This window comes from Equus przewalskii, chromosome 20, assembly GCF_037783145.1.
Source record: "Equus przewalskii isolate Varuska chromosome 20, EquPr2, whole genome shotgun sequence".
Classification (NCBI taxonomy): domain Eukaryota; kingdom Metazoa; phylum Chordata; class Mammalia; order Perissodactyla; family Equidae; genus Equus; species Equus przewalskii.
In genome coordinates this window covers 37,501,223-37,526,159 of record NC_091850.1, presented here as the reverse complement: position 1 = coordinate 37,526,159, position 24,937 = coordinate 37,501,223, and the positions used below count along the sequence as shown (strand labels likewise).

The 24,937-nt window shown below is 35.9% G+C and overlaps 1 long non-coding RNA gene across 1 annotated transcript in view; it reads right to left on the bottom strand.

Moving 5' to 3' along the window:
* Positions 1-17,949: 17,949 nt before the first annotated feature.
* LOC139077854 (uncharacterized) overlaps positions 17,950-24,937 on the bottom strand; it is a 66,468-nt gene continuing 59,480 nt past the window's right edge. The window contains exon 3 of the long non-coding RNA XR_011530434.1: positions 17,950-18,575. This is a non-coding gene — a long non-coding RNA (uncharacterized lncRNA). The remainder of the gene's footprint in view (positions 18,576-24,937) is intronic.

The following is a 24,937-nucleotide window of genomic DNA, read 5'->3' as shown; positions in this document are numbered from 1 at the left end:
GAACAGAAGTTGTAGTCTATGTGATTAGCCACAAAAAGCAAATGAAAGAAAGGGCAGTGACAGCGATCACTAAGTGCAAGTGCTGTGCTCCCTAGGAGAAAAATACAGTAAAAATGGATACCAAAAAGTTGACCAAATAAAGAAAAAATAGCTCTTTGGAATAGTACTGTAGCTCCTGTTTCTTTTTTAAAGTCTTAAATTTAAATATCTAAAATTTTAATTGTCTCTGATAAAATATAGTATACAACAAAATATACATTAATAAATAACACATATTATTAATGCAGTACAATATATACTATATATTATATCTTATTATACACAAGATATTTTTTCCTTCCTTTGAATTCATTTATCTTTCTGGACTTGACTATTTTGTGATATGGATTCAAGTACGTTTTTCCAAAAGTCTAGTCAGTTTTCTCCAAATAATTATAGTCTTTTAAATTTTTATTTTTATTTCAATAAATTGAGATATGGATAATACTCTAAGGATTCCAAGCAAAACACAGTAGTCTCTGTCCCAGTCTTTGCAAACTTCCAGTAATACATCCAAAGTCATTATTTTGATTTAAGTTCATGTTTCTTCTGATTTTTCACCATGTGCTTCTAAATATTATAATTTACGATCAATATTTTGTTAATTAAATTTAGTTATTCTTTGTTGCTTTCTTTTGATTAAAGATGGGTGTTTAGCATTCTTAAATTTCCATTCCCAAGTTCACTCCCCACTTGCTCCTCATATAGGTGTAGCACAATTTTTTTATAACAATCAGTATTCCAACTCTACATATTTTTTTCTCTATTAGTGTTGCCCACTGGTGAATTTTTCTAGTATAACTGAGTTTATTCCAGTTAACGATTGCCACAGTTCTGGTTTGCTTATTTTTCTATGCATTTACTATAATTGTTCCCACACTCTACATAATCACTATAAACCCCATTTTGATTCCTTTTTATTGAAGGTTTTGTTGAATTTTCTCTTCTGGTGATTGCTACTCACGACTTCGTCTACATAATACTCCTAGAAATTCTCAGAATTTTCGTGCTTTTTCTATATATTCATTTTTTTTGCTGGATCATATGTTCATACTCTTTGTTCATTTGTTCCATCATTTTTAGTAAAGCAGATCTTTATGTTGCTTCTTTGTAAATGGTGTATGTATTAATTGAGAGCATGCAAGACTGCAAAAGTTTTTCTTCTACTTCCAGACTAGATGTTGATTTTCTGTTTGTTAACTTGTTTGTTTTTTGTGGATGCCCATTTTAAGACCAAAAAAGTTTTCTTATATTTCTAGTTTCCTGTTAATTTTTATTAGGAATGGATAGTGAATATTATCAAACTAATTTTCTGCATTACTGAGATGGTTGTATGTTCCTGTTTTTTCTGTCATTCTGTACCTGTGATAAATTACATTGTTTTACTTTTTTAAATTTTTAAATAAAAAGTCACACCTATATTAATTGTATAGTTCAGTGAGTTTTGAGAATGATATACCTAGGTAACCACTACTACAATCAAGAAGTAAAACATTTACATAACTTCACGAAAATCCTTTGGCTTCATCGCAGTCAACATCTCCTTACACTTATCTGCTTTCTGTATTTTTTATTAGTTTTACCTATTTGGAATTTTATGACATCGTATGATATGCAGTCTTTTGTGTATCACTTCTTTCTCTCAAAATAACATTAAAAGTTTTACCCAGGTTACTGGGTGTATTTGTGGTTTGTTCCTTTCTATTGCTGAATGGTATATTATTTAATAAATATGTCAGACGTTTATCCATTCACCTTTTGATGGACATATAGTTTGTTTCCATTTTTGGCTATTAAGAATAAACACAACTATGTACATTTGAATTCAAGTCTTTGCGTGGCTTCATTTTTATTTCTCTTGGGTAAATACCTATGGGTAGAATTGCTGAGTCATAGAAGAAGTATATGTTTTATAAGAAACTGCAAACTGTTTGCCAAAGTGGGTATGCCCACCACCAAAGCAGTTACATTCCCACCAGCAGTATAAATGAAAGTTCAAGTTTGTCCTCCTTCATGTCAACACTTGATATCGCCATGTTTTAATTCAAGCCATTTGAGTATGCCTGTAGTTGTATTTTTTATTTTTTTGAGGAAGATTAGCCCTGAGCTAACATCTACTGCCAATCCTCTTCTTTTTGCTGAGGAATACTGGCCCTGAGCTTACACACGTGCCCATTTTCCTCTACTTCATATGTGGGACGCCTACCACAGCATGGCTTGCCAAGTGGTGCCGTGTCCACACCTGGGATCCGAACCAGTGAACCCCAGGCTGCCGAAGTGGAAGGTGCGCACTTAACCTCTGCGCCACTGGGCTGGCCACTGTAGTTGTATTAATTGTGGTTTTAATTTTCATTTTCCTTACGGCTAAGAATGTTGAATATCTATTTGGGGGTTATTGAATTAACATTTGTATATTTTCTTTTTGGAAGTATCTCTTCAAATCACTTATTCATATTTATAGGGATGTTTGTTATTTACTATTGATTTGTAATTGTACATTATGTATAAAATAAAAGCAAAACATTTTTTATTTTTTAGCTCTATATAGTAAATACTTTCTCCAAGGCTATGGGTTGCCTTTACATTTTATTAATGGTTTCTTTTGAAAAACAGACATTTTAATTTTGATGAAGTTAAAATTACTAATATTTTTATTACTTTTTTTGTGTGTCCTAATAAATGTTTCTTGACCCAAGTCACAAAGAGTGTCATTATTATTCTTCTAGAACATTTAGTTTTAGTGTTTACATTTATTTGATATAATTCATATATTTATATAGCATTTCAACTTATCTAATGTGCATGATATGAGGGAATTTGTTTAATCTATAGGGTCTATTGGCCTAAAATATATAAACAATGTGCATAAAGTTGATCATTTGAACTAATAGAACATTTTCCACAAGGAAATCGCAATAAGATTATAAAAATGCCTTCCAGACATAACATAAGAATAGACACAGGGGCTGGCCTCATGGCCGAGTGGTTAAGTTTGTACATTCTGCCTTGGCGGCCTAGGGTTTCATGGGTTCAGATCCTGGGCATGGACATGGCACTGCTCATCAGGCCATGCTGCAGCAGCATCCCACATGCCACAACCATAAGGACCTACAACTAGAATGTACAACTATGTACTGGGGGGCTTTGGGGAGAAGAAGGAAAAGGAAAAAAAAGATTGGCACTAGATATTAGCTCAGGTGCCAATCTTTAAAGAAAAAGAAAAGAATAGACACAAAGCAAGTTAATTGTTTAGGCAAATATGCAATTAATTAGCATATTCTTAAATAATAATCGTTGATATTTGCATAATTTGTATGTTTTCTCAGAAGCTCTACAAGCACTATTAAAAAATTTAATCCTGACGGCAACTTTAAATATACCAAAATGAGAAAGTAAATAAAAATATGAGCTTATATAATGGTCTCCAAGTGACTCAAAATCTGGATGCAAGACAGGACTCTTGTCTCCTAGACTAGTCAATATCATGCCACATTGTACTCAGAAGGATTGTTTAATGTTGTTTGGCACAAAAGAAATTTAAAATACAGCTTTAAAAATAATTTCAATAAAGTTTTAAAGAGATTAAACATTTAACAAATTTTGAATTTGAGTGTTTTAAAATCTCGTTTACAATAATGAGTTCTTCCATACATTTTTTCTAAAGTACACATTGATAAATAATTAAAGAGCAAAAAAATAATGGGAGCTAGCAGAATTTTTATTGTTATTTTTACTGTTCTAGGTAATAGAAACAAATTCTTTAATTCCTCAAAGATTGGTATCTCTCATTTAAAAGAATTAAATTGCTAAAAACAGGATGTCTCTGCAACAGATTAATGATGAATACTTCATTTTTGATCATCTTTTCTACAGCTACATAATTTTTGCATCAAATAATAAAAACCTACACCAACATTCAAAGTATCTTTGAGTCAGGCAATAATTTTTTCTCTGTTCTTTCTGGGTATTGAAAGCAAAAAAATGCAAACTTCACATTTATGAGGTTTACGTACAGCTTTTAAAATTCTTACGTACAGCTTTTAAAATTCTTTTTCCAAAATCTAAATGGCATTTTCTACTTAATATTTTATTGCATCGATGGAAAAGACTCAGGCATTAGTCCTATTTCCACTCCTCTCACACTTTCAGTTGCTCAGTGCAGAAACGAGTCCTTTGGAGTCTATGCCCAAGTCAACAAGGCAACAACTGTCTACAGTACCATGCGATGTGAGGCTAATGTGCACACTCACACTAAATGTGTGCACACACTAAGTGTGTGTTTGTGTTGGAAGTACTCCTTACTACAAGTATAATTAAAAGAAAAAATTAAGAAGAGCACATAAGTATATGAGAATCTTTTTCTTTAACTTCTCTCAAAAAAGATAACTCCTAACTTCCCAGAACAAACTTAGAAACCGGGTGTGCATTCTTTGTTTTGATCATAAGAACTCAAATGATTGACAAGGTGGTTATGAAGTTCTCAAATACAAGTTGGATTTTGGACCTACATTTTCCATAACCAAATGTCAAAGCACTTCAAGTTTATATCTAAGAAACTCCAGTATTCCCCAGAGACTGGGTCTTACTGCTAATGTGGATCCTTTGATTGTGACGGCTTGGAGATTAGACAAACTATAGATTTTAAAAGTAAATTGATAAATTAAACTTACTTCAGTGGTTCTTGAAGCATCCTCTTGAGATTGGTAGCATCAGCATCGATGGAGACATTAAAAGTGAAAATTCAAGGGCCAGCCCAGTGTCTCAGCGGTTGAGTGCACATGTTCTGCTTTGGTGGCCTGGGCTTTAGGCTTCTCTGGTTCGGGTTCCGGGGTGCAGACACGGTGTTGCTTGGCAAGCCATGCTGTGTTAGGCGTCCCAGGTATAAAGTAGAGGAAGATGGGCGTGGATGTTAGCTCAGGGCCAGTCTTCCTCAGCAAAAAGAGGAGGATTGGCAGCAGATGTTAGCTCAGGGCTAATCTTCCTCAAATGAATAAATAAATAAATACATAAAAATGCAAATTCTTAGGCCCCACCCAACACCTAATAAAGCAGAAAATCTAGGGATGAGGCCCAGGGGTCTGTTTTAACAAGTTCTCCAAGTAATTCTGATACAGACTTAATTGCAAACCACTGGCCTGTTTGATAAACAAATTTGTTATTTCTGTGTAATAAAACACAATGTCTATTTAGGAGATCATAAATAGTTTATTTTTTTTTCTCTACACACCTCTCTTAGCAAGTTACATAAAATTTCCAATTTCAAGTAGTTCACCCTATTTATAATGTACAGTGTTATTAATTCATCCCTGAACTATAGATCGTTTTCATTCTCCCATCAACACTTTGCCCAAGCTATTTCCAGTGCTTCCTCTGGCTTTGTCTTCTGTTTTAACTTACCTCTAATTGCTTCTAATTGTAAACGTCTTCCCACACCCAGTTTCCATATTTTTACCACTCAGTATACCTATGTAGTCTTCAAATTTTCATAGACTCCTCAGACCACATTATCTCTTCAGATGTCGGTTTCTAAGCCTTTTGGTCTTATCTTTTCTGCCCTCTCCTCTCAAGTTGGATTACATTGCTTTTTAAGGAAAGACAGGAGCTAGAAGCATGCCCGCCTAAGGCTGCTGTCGTTTCCGTCACCTAGAAGATGATACCAACCAAACTTTTAAAGAGTTCAAGACTTTATTCCTTCTTTCTGTACATTTTCAATCAAATAATATATTTAGAAACTTAAAAATATTTCTCTGTAAAAATTTTTAACAGCCGAAGAAAGGACTGGCTTTGGAATCAGAATCGTGGTTCAAATTCTAAGTCGGACAATGATTAATTATATCGCCTTGGGAGAGTCAATTAACATTTCTGAGACTCTATGTCCTCGTATGTAAAGTAGAATAATCATTTCTGACTTTCAAGTTTGTTGTGAGGTTTAAGATAAATTTAGGTGAAGCGCGCACGCAGCTCCAGACATCAGACATGGCTCTCGACAGGAATCAAGAAATGGTCACTGCCTGTACATATAACTTTGTGTGAAAGGCTACAAAATTAACAGAAGAGCCCCTCAGGCTCTATTTTACTGAAGATAAGCACTTCTTTCCACACTGATTACCAATGATACGCTATTTTTCCACAAACTCTTTTAGTTAAAAGAATGTTCTAAAGGATGGCTTGGTGCACAGATGTGTGTTTTGAGAATAAAACGAAACAGATGTGTGAGAAAAAAATGAAAATTCCCATTACAATATAAATTATTGCAGCATTTGCCTACATAACCTATATACCAACTGTCAAATATAAAGTTGAGAACTGGGTTCATAATATGAGTTAAGACACAGTGGGCATCTCCATACAGGATTTATGCTGTTTCATTTTATTCTCAAAACACACCTATAGTAGACAGTATTATTGCAGTAGTTTTACAGATAAGAAAATTGAATCACAGAGACTTTAAGTAATTTGTCCAAGGCCACAGAGCGAGTCAATGTCAGCCAGGATTTAAATGCCAGCCGCTGGTCTCTGGAACCAACGCTCTAAACCAAAGGGTTCCGCTGTATATCTGAGTCAAATGCACCCAAATTCATCAATTTAGTTACAAATTTTAAAGGCTGTCTCTGTTGTGTTTTGTAAACACACGAACTATAGGACCTTAGTTATATTACCTTATCATAATCTAGAAAGAAGCCATGCAAAGTGCTAAATAAACACACACACAGAGGAATGAAAAGAAGGGCTGGAGAAATAACAGTGGTGACAGGGTAGAATCCATCAGAAGCAGGCCAAGATTGAGATGTGTGAGAAACTTGAGATGAGAGGAGACATCTCTTCTTTGGTACTTCCATACCAATTTGTGAGCACTGGTTATAGGATCAGAGTACTCACGTTTTGTAGGAAGAGTCAGTGGATTATAAAACTAAGTGATGAGGCAGCTCTAGGCCCTGGTGCTTTTGGTTTCTTTTGGGAATAGATGTTGAAGGTTATGACCAATGCTGATAGCTATACTTTTTTTTTAAACAGCTTTATTGAGATATAATTTATATACTTTGGCTTAACTCTAAAAAGAATAGATGTTAAGGAATAAGACCCTGTTTTTCTCCAGACTTTTGGCTCAAGTGAAAAAAGAAAAGGCGACATGGTTATTCTCTTGCAAACTGTCTAACCTATTTTCTCAGGAAAGGAAAATAGACAAAGAAATGGGGCTACTGCCTTGTCAGGAGATATAAATGGACTATTTGTCTGCAGTTTCTTCTTCTAAAATCTCTTAGGAATCTGCTGAACAGAGAGCTGGACACTGATAAACCCAAATAAAAAGTGACTATTTTTGTCAAGTTTATTTCTGTCTTAAGTTTTGCTTTCCTTATGGATACCAGCTCTGACACTGATGCCTTTTCTGCGTGAATAGATCTTTGCATTAGCACTTGAAGGTCTGTGGCAGAATGCAGCTCCACATTAATTTAAGGGTCTGAGCACTCTTTGGAAGTTGCTATCATTTCCAAACTGGTTTAAAATGTCCATGTGACATTTTCCGGAAGACTGACGTGGGGATCACCCTGATTGATTATGGGGAGGGGAGAGATGTGGTATCATTCCTAAGCATCACCTCCAAGCTGGGTTCGAAAATGGGAACAGATAATCTAAAATAGTCTAATAGGAAGAGGCTTGGACTGAAGCCCCAGTGCCGAGTCCCACTTTTATATCTGCTATTTACCCTGTATGGCTACAGTCAGTCCAATACCTTTACATATAAAACATATAAGAAATACAAAACAAATAACATCTATAGACATACCACAAACAGCCACTCTCCCTGCAAAATAGCTTATTATATCTTAAAGGTAATTTAAATATTGGTAAATACCTACCCTTGCCATTTATTTCCATTTCCCACAGTGTATTTCCTACCAGTTCTTCTTTATTCCCTGATTCTTCCAGAGGGCCCGAGCCCCACAGTCATCAGGATAATGTTGACACATTCTAAATAAAGGTTTGTCATTTTGCAGGGGCTTTTGCAGTTCCTGAACATTAACATTTGCCTCCTGGACCATTGTGTAAGAAGATATACTCGCATCTTGCTATAACTATGTCCTCAGGGTCCTTGTATTTGGGCAGCCTTATAAGATTTACAACAAGGTCCTTTGGCATAACAGGACTTGGCTGTGATTCAAGGTGGATTTGCCTTACAACAAAATAGCTTCTGGAGTGTCGTAAGAGGATTTTAAAGCATTTTGGGACACATTTATTTATTTTTTTTATTATGGCTTCAGTTTTAGAGACTGAGAGATGATACTTTAGAATGTTTTCCGGAGGTTAAATATTTTTTCCATTTATGTCTGTTCATGTGACAAGACACATGTCCTCTTTCACGTTTCTAATATTCATAATTAGTATTACAACGCCAACTATTTTTTTTCAGTCCTTGAGGTACTTAGTCTGTTTTGTTGTTCTCCTAATTAATATACAACCTGTGAGATTCTCAAATCCTCCAACCCCAACTGAGTGTCCAACAACTCAATTCAATTCTCACACTAACTATTGGAGTGAGCGTCAGACTGCACAGGCTTAGGAACTCAGCCCTACAAGATTGGGCCACACTTCAAATATCAGCTGCAAATTGGATTCCAGGACTGCCCACATTCCGCCCAGCTGGCTACAAATTCAGGGGTTCCCAAGCCCCCTCCCCTCAGGTTCAATATTTTGCTAGACAGGCCCGCAGATCTCAGGAAAACACTTTATTTACCTTTACTTGTTTATTATCAAAGATACAACTCAACATCAGCCAAACGGAAGAGATACTTAGGGCAAGTTATGGGGTGGGAGGCACATGAGCTTCCCTGCCCTCTTTGGACCAGCCATCAAAGTGTCCACCACCTCAGAAGCTCTCCCAATCTCATTGTTTAAGAGTCTTTGGAGAGCTCAATCTCCAGATCTCTTCTCCTCCCTGGAGGGCAGGAGTGGGGCTGAAAGTTCCCAACCTCTAATCATTTGCTCTTTTTGGAGACCAGCCTCACCCTGAGGCTATCTAGAGTCCCCATCTTGAGTCATCTCATTAGCATAAACTCAGATGTGAGCAGAAGGTCTTGTTATGAATAACAAAAGACCATGTTATCACTCAGGAAATTCCAAGGTTTTCAAGAACTCTGTGGTAGAAACCAGGGACAAAGACCAAATATATTTCTTATTACACCACATGACCATAATTTGATGTTACCTATTCAGTTTGATAGAATTTCTCCCAATTACATATACAAACACCTTGAAGTCAACCCCTAGGAATGTACTGACTTTTTCAGTATTTCCCTTCTCTATGACTTATTTGTGCACTGTTAGGTTAATTAAATAAGAAGGCCATTTGACTGATATAGGGGAGGAAGAAATATTCCATTCCCCTCAAAGTTCTTCTGGCTTGTCTAGAATTAAATTCACATGTGACAGAATAACAGGAGGAAATCAGACAAATTTAATAACATATATACATGGGAGAAACCCAGGAAAACTGAGTAACTTGCCAAAATGGTCAAAGCCACCACCTTAAATACCATCTACAGCTAAAGACAAAGGAGGATATTGTGGATAGTGGTTTCAAAAAGGAGGAAGGCAATTCACATGGAGATGGAAAAGCAAATGTTTGGTAACTAAATGTTTGCCATGCCTTGCAAAGACAATGGGTCTTGAGGAGAAATTGATCAAATGGCCTTTTTAGGTTCCTCCCTGTCTACCACACCTAGTTTATTATACTATAGTTATCTATGGTACTAGCTCCTTCCTGAAACAGTCCTTATATCTTAAATTGTTTTAGGCAGTTAAGGGGAAGGTCAAAGTTTCTTCTTGAGTGATTTGTCCTTAAGAATAATGAAGCCAAAGAGACATATTTCGGGGTGGCAAATTCTGATGCCTCACACTAAGGTGACTCTAATGTTGTGGCAGCAAAAACAGAAGTTCTCCTTTTGGCCCAACACTTGTTATCTAAGTGGCTTCATGTTCCTACGGATGACACATTCAACATTTGGGCTTTGATCCTGTTTTTCTTCATTACAATGATGTTTTCCTCTGTTTTAGCTTTGACCATTCCTGATACAATCTAGAAATTGTAAACCTCTAAAATCACTATTTCAAACATCCCAAAGTCTACCTACAAACTCCTCAACATATAGTTTCCTCGCTCAAGCACAACTGTTGAAACAATTCTTCAAATTCATCAATATTTCAAAAGCATTCACTCTTTTCTCTCTATCAGTCACTCCCTATCTTCAATCCCCTGCTTTTCCATCTTAGTTTACACAGTTTTCCATTTTAATCACTCTGCAAATACCAAGAATGCCTTTATTCCTTTCTCCTTCCGTATCTCTTTGATGGCTTCTCCTTCTCTATCAGTCCTAAGTGTTCAATTTACTCTGCCCTCTGTCCATTTCATTGGGCTGACATACAATTTATTTGTCAATGAGCAGTTTTTTTAAATCCCTAGTTCAGACCTATCTTCTCATCTTTAGGGTCATTTCTCCATCTGCCTGCTGGTATTACTACATTATACATTATCCATCTCAAAATTTAAATGTTTAACTGCAATCTAGATGTTCTTTTTAAGTGTTGTCCAAATTAGCAAGGGATCTTTCTGTGCACTCATTGTTCAGGGAAGAGATCTGTTTTGATAGTCATGGGTATCATTGTCAATACCCAGCCACCAGCATGTCCCACGAATTTCTAACTCCAAAATCTATTTCAAATATTTCCACTCTTCTTATATCCATGGTTACCATCCTTGTGTTCATAGAAGAAAGGATAAAGATAACAAACTCAGGTCACTTCAGAACTTAGTACCCTTCAGTGGTTTCTCGTATTCCTTGGAGAAATTCCAAAAACTTCATCCTGGTCTGTGCAATCCTGGATAATCTTTTGTTCTGAAAGATTCTTTAATCAATCACTTTTGCCTCTTTTTCACTATGGAATAAACCTAATACCTTCTTCTAGCCTTTACAAATGGCCTGCCTTCTGCTAACAAACTTTCAGCCATACATATTACTCACAATGGAATGTTCATCTTTCAACACTCACTTGGCTGTTTCCTACTCATCCCTCTGGCTAAGGCTTAAATTCAGTTTCTCAAGTAAGTCTTCATGCATCCTTATTAGTCAAGATTAGATCCTTGCATTATTATCTCAGAATCTGTTTATGTCTTTCATGGTGTTTATTTGAACAATTCTGTATTTTTTGTTTCTTTTATGTTTACGTGTCACATTTAAAGTTGAACAAATTGTCCATTACTATATAGTTATCCCTTAACATATTGCTTGCTTCATAGTAGACACTCAACAAATGTTTTTTTCTCTCTCTCTCTCTTTGTTTTTGAGGAGGATTAGCCCTGAGCTAACTGCTGCCAATCCTCCTCTTTTTGCTGAGGAAGACTGGCCCTGAGCTAGCATCCATGCCCTTCTTCCTCTACTTTTATATGTGGAACACCTACCACAGCATGACTTTTGCCAAGTGGTGCCATGTCCACACCCGTGATCTGAACTGGTGAACCCCGGGCCGTGGAGAAGCTGAACATGCGAACTTAACTGCTGTGCCACCGGGCTGACCCCTCAACAAATGTTTTTAAACAAATAAAAGACTGTATCTTAAATATAATCTCAACTATTCTTGAATTTCATGGTATTATATTCCTATGAAAGTGTCTTTAGTAAAATTAGTATAAATTGGTTCTGTTTTTAGGTGACTACAACAAACCTTCATTTTGGTATTCTGATGTTAATTCAGAATGCTCTGGCAAAAAATCAATCAAACAAAGAAAAAACCCACCATAAATAAAATCAATTAACAAAAAACAAAATGGGAAAGGGTACTTGCAAATGACAGCACATATGAAGATACAATAACTATGGTCTATAAAGAACTGTTAAAGTTTGAGGGCAAAGGAGCAAGAAACTTATTAGAAAAATGGGGAAAAAATAAGAACAGATACAGATATACTTAAACATACAAAAAGATAGCAAGATGTCCAGCCCCACTCATAATTATAGAAAGGCAAAGTAAAGCTACACAGAGATAACGTTTCTTACCTATGTTCTATGAGAATGTGTAACCTTAAGGAGTGCACAATATATTTTAGCAAATCTATGCAGAAATAGCTGCTCTAATAATTGGATAGTGGAACTCATACTGGTAAAACCTTTTGGGGGAATGGGCTACCAATATCCATTAAAGTTACACATGCATTTACCTTTGACCCAGCAAGTCCACTTCTTGGTATTTATCCTGACAACTCAGCTCCAATATTATGAAAACATATATTCATGTTTATTTACAAAAATTATTTTGAATTGCAAAATATTGAACATTATCTACATGTATAGAGAAGGAAAAAGAGTTGTATAAACTATGGTCCACCCACACATTGGAACACTATGCAGCTAGAAACAAGAATGAGGAAGATTTCTCTAAAGGGATAGGAAGGGATTTTTAGAACACACTGTAAAGTAAAAAGCAAAGTGCAAAAAAAGTATTCATAGCATGCCACCTTTCATGGAAGAATGAGAAAATTTTATATATATGCAGTTGTCTAAAAAGAAACAGGAAGTATAAAACAGCAACAAAAAGAATGGTTCCCTTTGGGAGTTGATAGAGAATAGGATAGAAGTGTAGGAGTATGGGAATGATGGAGAAGTGATAGAGAAAGAAGACCTTTCTGATTATCACCTTTTGCATAGTTTTGACTTTTAGATAGTTGTTAATGTCTTACATACTCACAAATTAAGCAAATAATAAAAGTTGGAGGGAAAAAGTGGACTATAAACAAAACAAATAAACCTAAGTGTATTTCAAAAACATAATGTATGAGGGCCAGCCCCGTGGCCAAGTGGTTAGGTTCGCCTGCTCCGCTGCAGGTGGCCCAGTGTTTCGTCGGTTCGAATCCTGGGCGCAGACATGGCACTGCTCGTCCAGCCACGCTGAGACGGTGTCCCACATGCCACAACTGGAAGGACCCACAACTAAGAATATACAACTATGTACTGGGGGGCTTTGGGGAGAAAAAAGGAAAAACAAAACATAACGTATGAACAACATAAGCCCCCTGAAGGGGGAAAAAATTTTAAGTAATTTTTGGCCACAAATTAATTTTGAATCTATATCCTAAGACTAAAGACAAAAATAATCATAAGAAAATATATTATGGTTGGTAGTTTTGTTTCATAACAGGTTAATATACCCAAATTACTAGTTAGATAAATATATGGATAGATTTATAAGGATTAGCTATCTGTCTACCTATTTATCTCATTTCTGTCTAGGACTGAGAAAATAAATAAATATACTGTGAATAATGGCAGCCAGGCTTTCCACTGTCAAGGAAAGAGTTACAAATATGGAAAGCAGAGGAGTTAAAAATGAAACTGACAGAGATGGGTGACAACTGGAGGTATCAGGTAAAATCTGGTTTCTTAAATAGTGTTTAATCAGGGAAACTCTATGAAAGACCATTTAATGGGCAGCATAATGCAGCTAATGCCTTCCAAGAACTTGTGCCAGCAAGCAAGTGCTGCTTTTCACGTGAATATTTCTAACGCTTCTTGGTCTGTGCCTTGCTTTGGAGTAGCATCCTGGTCCTGGGGTCAGCTCCTTCCACTGTGGATAGCTCTGATTATACATTCTGGGGGAATAAAATAATGTTACCTGTTTCCTTCCAAGAGATCCTAGAATACCCAGTTCTTTCAAATGTTTCCTCTAATTTCCTTCAGTTCATCTGCATCAACTGCCATGCTGGGCTAGAAATACAGTCAAGGGTGCGTTGGGGATGTAGCAAAGGCAGTTGGGAGGCATTTAAAGGTCATAATTCTTTCCATAATCACTCAGCTGAAGATTAAGTTGCATAGTCACAATGTGTGTGGAAAAATTAGCAGACCAAATAAAAATTGAAAGTTTCTTTGAGGAGGAAAATTTGTCTTGTTCACAGATGTATTTCTTGGTTCTAATTTTATAGTTTAACACATAATTAGTGACTGCATAATTAGTTGAGGAATGAGTTAATGAACCAGATAAAGAAAATTTAAGCAGAAAAGTGACTTTGTATGCTATGGATATTTTTAATTCAAAGAAAAATAAAACTCTTCCTGGCAGAAGGCAGGGCAGAGAATGCTCAGAATCCATGACATGTGATGGTAAAAAGTACCAAAGAAAGTATGTTCTCTAAGAAGAAATGCCCACTAAGAATAGCAATGCCTTTTTTCCTTCAGTTTCGAACTTTCATTCATTTGTTTGGAATATTTTTAGCCAAAATTAATTTGTCATAAATAAACTCCTGGGTGAATGGAAAGGAGATGTTGACCGTAATTCAGTAAGAGGTTAAGGAGTCGTTCTTATTTGAGGACACAATGCTACTTCAAGAAAAATAAAACATGTTAACAAATGCACTTCTTATAACTGAGTTAGGCGGTTTGGTAGAATGACTTGGTGATGTGAATTTATTTTGACTTAAAATTACTTGGTGGCTTGATCTTCTACACCATTGAGCCATAGCTCAGTTACAGCTTTCAGGTAGGAAGACTGATTTCTGTAGGTTTCACTTATTTTTTTTTCTTTTTCCCCCTTCTTTCAAGAGTAACCAATGAAAACAAGTTAAAAGAGTTAAAATATTTTATCATTTAGACAAAATATGTTTGAGATGAAAAAAGCTCTGAAATCTAAGCTGTTTAGATGTAAAAATAATTTTGGAAGAAGAAGAGATCAGTTGAAAGACGTCAAAGTGATATGAGATTTATAATACGGTGTCAAGAGTAATTGAGTAAGAAATCTAAAAAGGAAGGACATTGTTATGAGAGAAAAGCAAGACTAAGTTTGTGGTTTTAGGAATGAAGCAATTTGGGATGACAAGGCTGTGGAAATAGAGGGCAGAAGTGCGTGAAAGGGTCATAACAAATGAATAAACCAAGCCATCAGAGGCCATTGTTTTCATTAGAGGAGGAATATCCGTGCTAGTAAAGAATTCACACAACATGTGGAAAGGGTTTGAGAATAAAAATGAAACACTGCAAATCATATGCAAAGTCAGTAGATAAAAAGATGTTTAAGGCATCACCACTAGTTTCTAAAGACGAAATTTTTGTATGAATGCCTGGAGATTATCAGATAGAGCAAAGAGTAGAATATTAATAAATATAAAATATCACTACATAGTCTGCCATTGTCACCATCTTTAAGCATATAATTGGGATTTATGAGGTACAGATTTTTGACATATGACTTATTGCATATCTTATAAGGGCCTGGGCTGCGTTTCTTATTTTGTAAAAGTAGAAGCCAAATTGTTTGATAGCTAATACGTCATTTCAGATTTTAGGTTTTTGCACTTACCATTGGGGCTTTTTACAAATAATTTTGTTGCAGCAAAAAAAAAACAAATAATCCAATTAAAAAATGGGCAAAGGACCTGAATACACATACAAATGGCCAACAGGTACATGAAAAGGTGCTCAATGTCACTAATCATCAGGGAAATGCGAATCAAAACCACAATGAGATGTCACCTCAACCTGTTCGGATTTCCATCAAAAAGACAAGAGAGAACAAATGCTGCCTAGGATGTGGAGAAAAGGGAGCTCTTGTATGCTGTTTCTAGAAATGTAAACTGGTACAGTCACTGTGGAAAATAATATGGAGGTTCCTCAAAAAGTTAAAAATAGAACTACCACATGGTCCAGCAAGACCACTTCTGAGACTGTATCCAAAAGAAAAACATCACTATCTCAAAGAGGTGTCTGCACTTTCATGTTCATTGCAGGATACTTCACAACAGCTGAGGTATCAAAATAGCCTAAGTGTCTGCTGATAGATGAACAGATAAAAAATATGATATATATATATATGTATGTAATATCTATATATAAATGTGACATATATAATGGAATATTATACAGTCTTAAAAAAGAAGGGAATCCTGTCTTTTGCAGCAACATGGATGAAATAGGAGGAGATTTTCCTAGGCAAAATAAGGCAGAGAGAGAAAGATAAATATTGCATGATATCATTTATTTGTGGAATCTTCAAAAAAAATAATTCTCATAGAAGCAGAGCAGAAAAGTTATTCTTGCCAGGGACTAGCGAGTGGAAGAAATAGGGAGAGGTTGTTAAAAGAGTAAAAACTTTCAACTATGAGATGAATAAGATCTGAGGATCTTATGTGTAACATGGTGACTATAGTTGATAAGATGGTATTTTATAATTGAGATTTCCTAAGAGAATAGAACTTAAATGTTCTCACCACAGAAAAAAAGTAGTTTAATATGTGAGGGGATAAGGGTGTTAATTAACTCAATTAACTCGATGAAGGTAATCTTTTCGCAATGTTTACAGATATCAAATCATCACATTTAAATATCTTACAATTGTATTTGTTAGTTGTACCTCAAAAACCTGAGGAAAAAAGAATACAAAAATGATTTTATGGCAATTTGGACTTCAGCTATGTCTAGAAAGATGAGAAAAAGACTAATGGGAAGAACTGGAGAAAAAAATACAGGCATTTACATGATGTATTTGAAATGCAATTATATCCTTCTGGCTGAAAAATATGCGTCATGTACAAGAATGTGCAGATCTAGCTCAGAGACTTACATGAAGTAAGTTTGTCTTTATTCCAGCGACAATGAAAGCCAACCATATGGAGAGCAATATTACAAAATGCACGTGTTGTAATGATTCTTATGAACAATGATATTTTTGTAAAATTTTTCCCTACTTTTTGGAGATTTACCATGTGTACATGAGCATTCAGAATCATATGTTAGATATGTGTCCAAAATTTCAGTCACAATTGGATAACACTTCAACTTGTTTAGGGGAAGAAAAGATATAAGAAGTGGGGCCAGCCTGGTGGCGCAGTGTTTTCGCACATTCCACTTCTTGTCAGCCCGGGGTTCTCCATGCAACTACAATCTCTGTTTTGTCTTTGCTGGCCTAGCAGTGGTAATGCCCTCTTGCTGTTGCTAGTCTCAGGCAGTGGTGTGGGCCTGCCAGAGCTGGAGATGGCTCTTACCAGCTGATGAGATCCAATAGTGAGTACCTCTTTCCGACTCTGTCTCCACTAAGGTCATGTTGGCAGCTTGAAATCAGGCATGATGTGAGTATTTACATCATGGAAAACAGCACACCTATAAATTAGGTGTTTTTGTTTTCCTTTTTCTGTAAAGTCAGTTATGAAAAATGCCCGACATACTACTGGCTCAAAGGTTCTGCATTAGCCACCCTCCCGCCACCCTTAGTTTTATTCCCTTAACCATGCACACACGTTTGTAAAAAGGTTTGCTTTATTAAACATCCCACAAAACAGCAACTTTAGTGGGCCATCTTTTTCCTGGTGAGCCCTAACTGAAATATTAATTGGTGCCTGAAATGGCTCCAGGAAACAACCCTTAGAAATAGTATTCTCAGATTGAATTGCACACATATTGAGAAGCCCATGGATAAATGGTTTCCAGAGGAAATTGGACACTGGTAAGTTGTGGGAAGTGGTGGCATCAAGATTCTCAAAATCTTACAGGTACCAGCATGGGAAGAGCTGCCATTAAAGACTAGGCTTTGGGAGATAAATTATCTTTGGAATTTCATCTTTTTGCTGACAAGAATGAATATAAAGTGTTTTATTTTAGCTGGCTACTCCTAAGAGCATTAGAAAGCATACTCGAGTAAAAGAACAAAATAAAGTCTGTGACTATCCAATTCACATAACACATGGAAGATTAGAAATTCTCAGTGATAAATTTAAGGAGTTTCTTATCTCCTCCAGCTGCAGAGCAAATATGGTGGAGGACCGATAACCAGAGCCTATTGTAAAAGTTGCAGAGCTGCAGTGTCAATAAAACACTCAACTCAGAGCACTGATGGAGAAAAAATGGGTCTCTGAGATACGGGATAGGGAAAATTGGCAAGAAACAGACACAACGGAGAATTTTGCATTCTTCCTCTCTCATATAATTTTGAATCTCCTTTGCAAGTGGAGGTACAACTTCTAACCCTTTCTGAGGGATCCAGGCTTTCCCTTGATGAAATCGTTTCCTTAAATGTGTTTAGAAACTGTTACTCTGCAGAGGCCATGCTAAATATCCTTCATTGCCTTCAGAGCCATAGGAGTTGTCTCAATATACACCAAATGAGAACAAAGTTGACTCCAGGAAGAGAAAGTCTATATACAGAAAAGTTAGAGAATTTCTCCAGCTTTAATTGAGGGAATCTGGCAAGCACGTATGGGAGTGTTAGACATTCTGAGGGTGTTAGACAAAGGAGGATGAAATACATATTTATAAGGTGTTCTTACTTAGAACTTGGGATGTGATATTTGGATCCAGTGCCTGAAGAGGATATAACAGGCAGCAGCTACTTTGACCCCCTGAAGCCTGTACTCAACAGGAAGCTCAAACAATCAGCAGTGTGGTTGAAATATCAGAAGTTTCTTGGGGGCAGGTAAAGGGAGGAGTCAGAAGATTCATCTGGATTGTAACGTTGGAATTGAAATATTACAAGTAACTTGATCAGGCAGTCTTTAACCATGTGCTCTGCAAGAGTCTAAAGAAAGACTTTATTAGACATTAAGAAAGGATTTGGTAAGAAGGGTATCAGCAGTTTTAAAAGCCTATGTGTAGGGGCTGGCCTTATGGCGCAGTGGTTTAAGTTTGCGCATTCCGCTTCTCGGCGGCCTGGGGTTCGTGGGTTCGGATCCCGGGTGCGGACATGGCACTGCTTGGCAAGCCATGCTGTGGTAGGCGTCCCAAGTATAAAGTAGAGGGAGATGGGCATGGATGTTTGCTCAGGGCCAGGCTTCCTCAGCAAAAAGAGGAGGATTGGTAGTAGTTAGCTCACGGCCGATCTTCCTCAAAAAAAAAAAAAAAAAAAAAAGCCTATGTGTGGCCATCGTGTGTTAGCTAGACATTATGGCAAAGGATGCTGCCATAGCCTTAGGTTCTCTAAATCTCAAGGGAAACATTGGCATCCAAGATTGCTACAGGCAGTTCGTGGTGTTTGACCTTAAGAGACAAGGTGGATGCTAATATCTCGATAAATCTCAAGACAGGAGTAGTAATAAAAATGTTTTAATGTGCAATCTGTAGCGATGGTTAACGAAGCATGTGGTCCCCAGGGATAATATAGATTGACAGCCTACTAAGGGGTTGCATGACATATATTAGCAGCAAAATTCCATGGCTGCAGGACAAAAAGCTTTCTCAGGTGCCAGACTTCTGCCAATTAATGGACTCACTGGTCCTCAACTGAAGGAGAAGTCTAGGTGTTTTACAAAAGGTCTCAGAAAAATGATCCATGTATCCAACATGAATCTTCCTCAAAATTTTAGCAGAATTTAACAGGATAACAGATGCTCAAGAAAAGAAAAATGAAGAAAATATCCAACCATTTTGAGGTTTAGGTACTGCCTCTGAATTGACACTAATATCTGGAATTTTGCAATTTATCACGGTCTGCAAAGAGTGGAGGTTTTTGATGATTGTTGGAGTCTTGGTATGATTCTTTCTTTCAGTGGGTCCAATGGGACCATAGATTCATTCCAGGGTTATTTTTTATTCCCAGAACATATAGGGGGAAGAGATATACTTAAAAACTGGCAAAACCTCTAAAGTGTTTTCTACATAGGGACCAAATGGAAATCCTTATATCTATCTCCACACAACACAATAAAATAGTGTTTGCCTTACATCCACCTTCATCGATTTGCCTCTGAGCTATGGCAACTCTCTTGTTCTCTGTCATAATTAGTTTAAAGTGTGCTTATATCGTCTTGATATCCCTCCAAACATCTCTCTGGTCCTTTTCACTTTAGACATTATACTATTTGGACTTGGTGAGAAGGAAGCAACGAGCTACCAGTGTTGAGGATGCAAGTTTTCCACCTGGGTAAAGACAAGAGTAGATGCTCATGGGAGGATGAGATAGTTAAAGAGGTACTCTCACCTGCATACCTTTGATTTGCCTATCTAAAGACATTCTCTAACCTTTTGTACACTGCCATGTGCTCTAGGAAGCTGATGTATAGAGGTTACCTCAATGACCTCTCTAGACTTCAGCATATGGTTGTGTACAGCCAGGAGGAAGGCAACAGCAAAAGATCTGAGTGCTGAAGGAGTGTGAACTTTGGATATGCACTTTGTTGCACTCCTTAAGTGTATGATGTTATTTGTTGGCTGTATTGGGCTGTTTTCCATCCTCTGCAGATTTGGACAATTGGTCCTTCAGGATTAGGAAGGTGAAAGGTTTCTTCTTGTTATGAATTCCAGAGTACGGCATTATTCCTTTGGTATTCCTAAATTCTACCCAAATCTCTGTAAAAAATAATTTTATAATTTCCTCTAGTTACCCAGTTTGAATTTCCAGTTTCTTGGAGAGAACATGACTGGTACACTGTGTCTCAATTAGCTCTAGATCTTACAACTTGTTCAAGATGCCACAACTCCTTAACTGCTTGATCCTAAGACTCAGGTTTACTTCTTTATTTTTTCCCTTCTGCTAATAGCATTTATCTATCCTATTTTACTCCTTTAGAATATAGCATCAAAAGTGTGGATTCTTGAATATAGATACACTCTTTCTATATAAACTCAATTTTTCTTGCATTTAGCGAGATATTTTATTATTGAGCTAGCGTTGTGAAATCCTCAGTTGCATTAAATACATTTATAAAAATATTTTTGACTAGCAACACAAATAAAACATAATATCTCATCAATAAATGTCATACTGATAGTAATCTTCAAATTTCATACTTTCTATGTAGATACTGGAACGTTCCTACTTTAATTATTAACTTATTATAAATTTTCCACACTAATGGGAAATTACATGAATTAGACTTCCTGTGGAAACCGAGAGCAGACAGCTATTTCAACTGAGACTCTGAGGCTATTTTAATTTATTGGTTAGTTATTCGTGTTTGCCATACTGTTAATCCAAAGGAGAAATTTATTCTAGCTATTTATTGGGAAACCAAATTTCTATAATATTACCTGTACATATGTTTGAAGAGTAGTATAGAAAAAGCGGTATTTATTAGATGCTTTATTTTTCACTCTTAGTCTTTTTGAGATAAGGACTGTAAGGTTTTGAACTCTTAAGCTTTGTCTTCCTGGTCATTTGTTTGGAGAACTGACCATTCGATCTGGGATCAGATAATCTTTTTTCTCACTAGTCCACTTTGAATTGATGCTGCAGGAATACTAAGTGATCTATGTTCTTCTGAGCCCATCAATCTGTTCATATCTCCCTGACTTTGCTCTAGTCCCTCAGCCTTGGAAAGACTTTCTATTACCATCTCTCAAGTTAAATATTTTCTATTTTAAACCCTTTTTTTACTTACTTGTCCACTTCAGTCAGAATGAATCATTTCCTCCTTTTGCTACTTGTGTACTCAGTGAATACCACTTATATTTCATTGACAGTAAGAGATTATTTAGAAAATAGATTCAGCACCTGGTTAGCACGCCAGTTAAGCAAGCACATCACAGGGAAAAAGATGAAAATGCTGATGTTTATTACCTTTTAAGAATATGAGGTGCCACATTTTATCAACTCTTATTTACATGTTTTCTAACATTTTAACCTCTCTAAAATTGTAATATATGTTATAATTTCATTGGCATAAAATTTTCTTTGTGGTATATGAGATAATGGTATCTATTACAATTGACAGAAGAGTTACTATGAGAAATTCTATAAATAATTTTTATTCCCTTACATTTATTTCACTGCTTGATATCTCTCTCTCTCTCCAAAATAATGATGATTTTTAAAAATTTTGTGATAATGTATACAAGGACATTTATCTCATTCTATGTTGGTCAGCCCAATAGTGCAACGTGTGATTAATTGTCTTTGCTTTATTTCAAAGTGCTTACAGAGGAAAAACAATCCATATGAATGGCAAGAAGAATTTGGAATGTTTAAATATAACACGATCGTGGTAAGTAAATTTAAAATGTCTTGGGTTTTTTTTGTATAAGAAGTATCAACATATATGTTTACAGAGAGAACTGAGGCCTGTGGTTGGGAAAGGAAAGCTAATGATAATTCAACATGCAAAAACAATTCTTAGCAGAGTTTCTAAAAGCATTAACCTGCTACCTCACGCGATGTTGTAATGGACTTCTCTATGATTAGAAGTCTCCAAATAGACTTACTGCCTACTTGTAAAGGAGTTTTTAGGGATGCTGCACAAACCAGTTGAAGGAGAAAGATGTTGAATAGATAACTTTTCTTGTATAATACAATTTTGATGTTCTGTCTTTGTAAACCCAGTCAAACTAATCTTATTCTAATATATGACTTCTGTTTGGCTAATTTAAACCACAATGAAATACATAGTTTAAAAATAAACAACATAAATAACAAGAGGAAATGTGCTATTGGAAAAATTATGAGTGAAGACAGATCACAAATTCTCCTCCTAAAATTGAAATACGTATAGCAGTAAGTCTTAATGAAGGTAATACAGACCAGTGCTACAATCTTTGGGAAGAGGCACGGGGAGAAATAAAAATAAGAATTCTAGGAATCAAGGAGCAGATCCCACTTACACTTCCTTTGGGGGAAATGCAAGTTCATGCAAACAAAGTGCAAGAGCACACAGAAAAATAAGCTGTGTCTTTGCCTATCAAATGCTATTACCATAGGTTCAGCTTAACATCATCTTCAAAATAAAATTTTGGAGCAAAGACAAATGAAATGACTAGAAAATAAAAGAAAATTGACCAATATCTTCTCTGAACACTGAGAAGCTTCAAATAGACCTTTTCTTAAAACACAGGTACTATGAAAGAAGTGATTTTTATGATGTTAAAAAACCGAAGAAAATGAAAGAACATAATATGGGCATATGTATGTGTATATGTATATATAATGTATATTCCCTATAGAATGAGTATACTCAGAAACACAGAAGAAGTTATCTTCATAAATATATGGCTCATACTGTAATTATGTAGACTGCAAAATAAATTGAAAAAATCAAATATAAGATGATAAGAAACCCAATTAGCTGAAAAAGTATAATCCAGAGTTAAGGGAAAAATGAGTACTAAAACAGAACTTTTACAAAATTGATTAAAAAGAGCAATATCAAGAGGAAAAAATGACTTCTTTGGGATAAACATGCTGGCATGGTGAAGACGAGAAAACAACAGAATACAAGACCATATAGAAAGTCAGGAAGGAAAGCACTAAAATATGAAAATAGCATTTGGGAAGCACAGATAACATTCCCTGTAAATAGTACAATCATAAAAAAAAAGTGTTCACTTGTATATGGATAAAATATTCTAGGAATACAGGAACAAATGAAACTGTAGAATAAGCTTGTCCAAACCTCTTACTTTGGAGTATCATTCTCATTGCCATTTATTGTGCATTCTCTTGCAGTGTTTTTACAGTTTCTCTGTGCGTTAAGTTCTGTTTTCTTTAGTTAGACTTAAACTCATTGAAGATGAGATTGAATTCCCCGTTGGAACACTCACAGAGTATGAGACAATGTCAGACTCATTATAGGTAGTCAACGAACAACTTTAGAATTGAAACACAGCAGAAAAATGTTGAGAATTCAAATATCCTTCTTCCGCTTGTCCTTCCCACCATAAAACTGGGTTATCTGTTAAAAATCCATAAGCATGTCCTGGAATGGATTTTTGGCTTTAGGTGGAAGAATGCTAGCCGCTTTCCTTGCCCTGCTCTTCTCTGACATTAGTCTTTCCCAGGACTCCATGATGACTCCCTCTGCTTTGTTTTTAATACTGAGATGCAATTAATATATCACAATTCACCATTTTAGAGAGCAAAATCCAGTGGTTCTTAGTATATTCACGAAGTTTCACAACCATCACCGCGATTAACTTTAGAACACTTTTTTATAACTACAAAGAGAAACCTGGTACCCATTAGGAGGCACTCCCATTCCTCCCACCCTTCCCAGATGGTGGAAAACGCTGCTTTCCTTTCTGTTTCTATGGATTTGCCTCTTCTGGCTATTTCATAGGAGTGGAATCATACAAGAAATGACCTTTTATTTCCGGCTTCTTTCACCCAGCATAAAGTTTTCAAGGTTTATCCATGTTGTATTGAGGATTAATACTTCATTACTTTTTATGGCCAAAGTATTCCATTACATGGATATAGCAAGCTTTATTTTTATTCTATTTCAGACATTGTTCAAAGCACTTTACTTAAAAGGAAATTTATAGATTGTTTGATGTATCTCCTCATTCTGAGAAGAGATAGACACCACTGGCGAAGAGTTTGGAATTGGAATAATAATGAGAACACAGAAAACGAAGAAAGCAAATAAATGAGGCAATTATTAACTCCGAAAAATATGTTCCAGAATTGAAAAGTACTCATAGCATGCTATATGGCTTTCGTGTAACTGGCATTTACTTAGCCATAATAATGTGTGTGGTTGTGGTGAGGACAAGGAAAGATGAGAACATCCTTTGTATCCATTGTGGTAAGTAAATTAAAGATACTATAACTAAAAAATCAAGAAAAAGCCATATAGTATGCTATTTAGATACATAGAGTTAAATACTAAAAGAGCCAAATAAAGTAATTTTTTTTGTTTAGATCATCATTTGCTGTATACATTATTATGGCTAAGTCTTATGGGAGGAAGGACAAGATGAAGAAAGCTATTTGAATTCACAATGCATTTTATCTACACATGGAATGCCCAATGGTACGTTTTAAGATAATAAATTAGCCATATCCCTATCAGCTAACTAAGCAGACTCAGTCTTTCGTCTCTTGGTACATGAAAAGGCTAGGTGATGCTACCTAATTATGAGACTCTGATAGGATTTATTGTGGGTTTTTAACTACATCCATGCTCCAAGTCAATACATCATAATCCCATGATACTTTGTTAAAT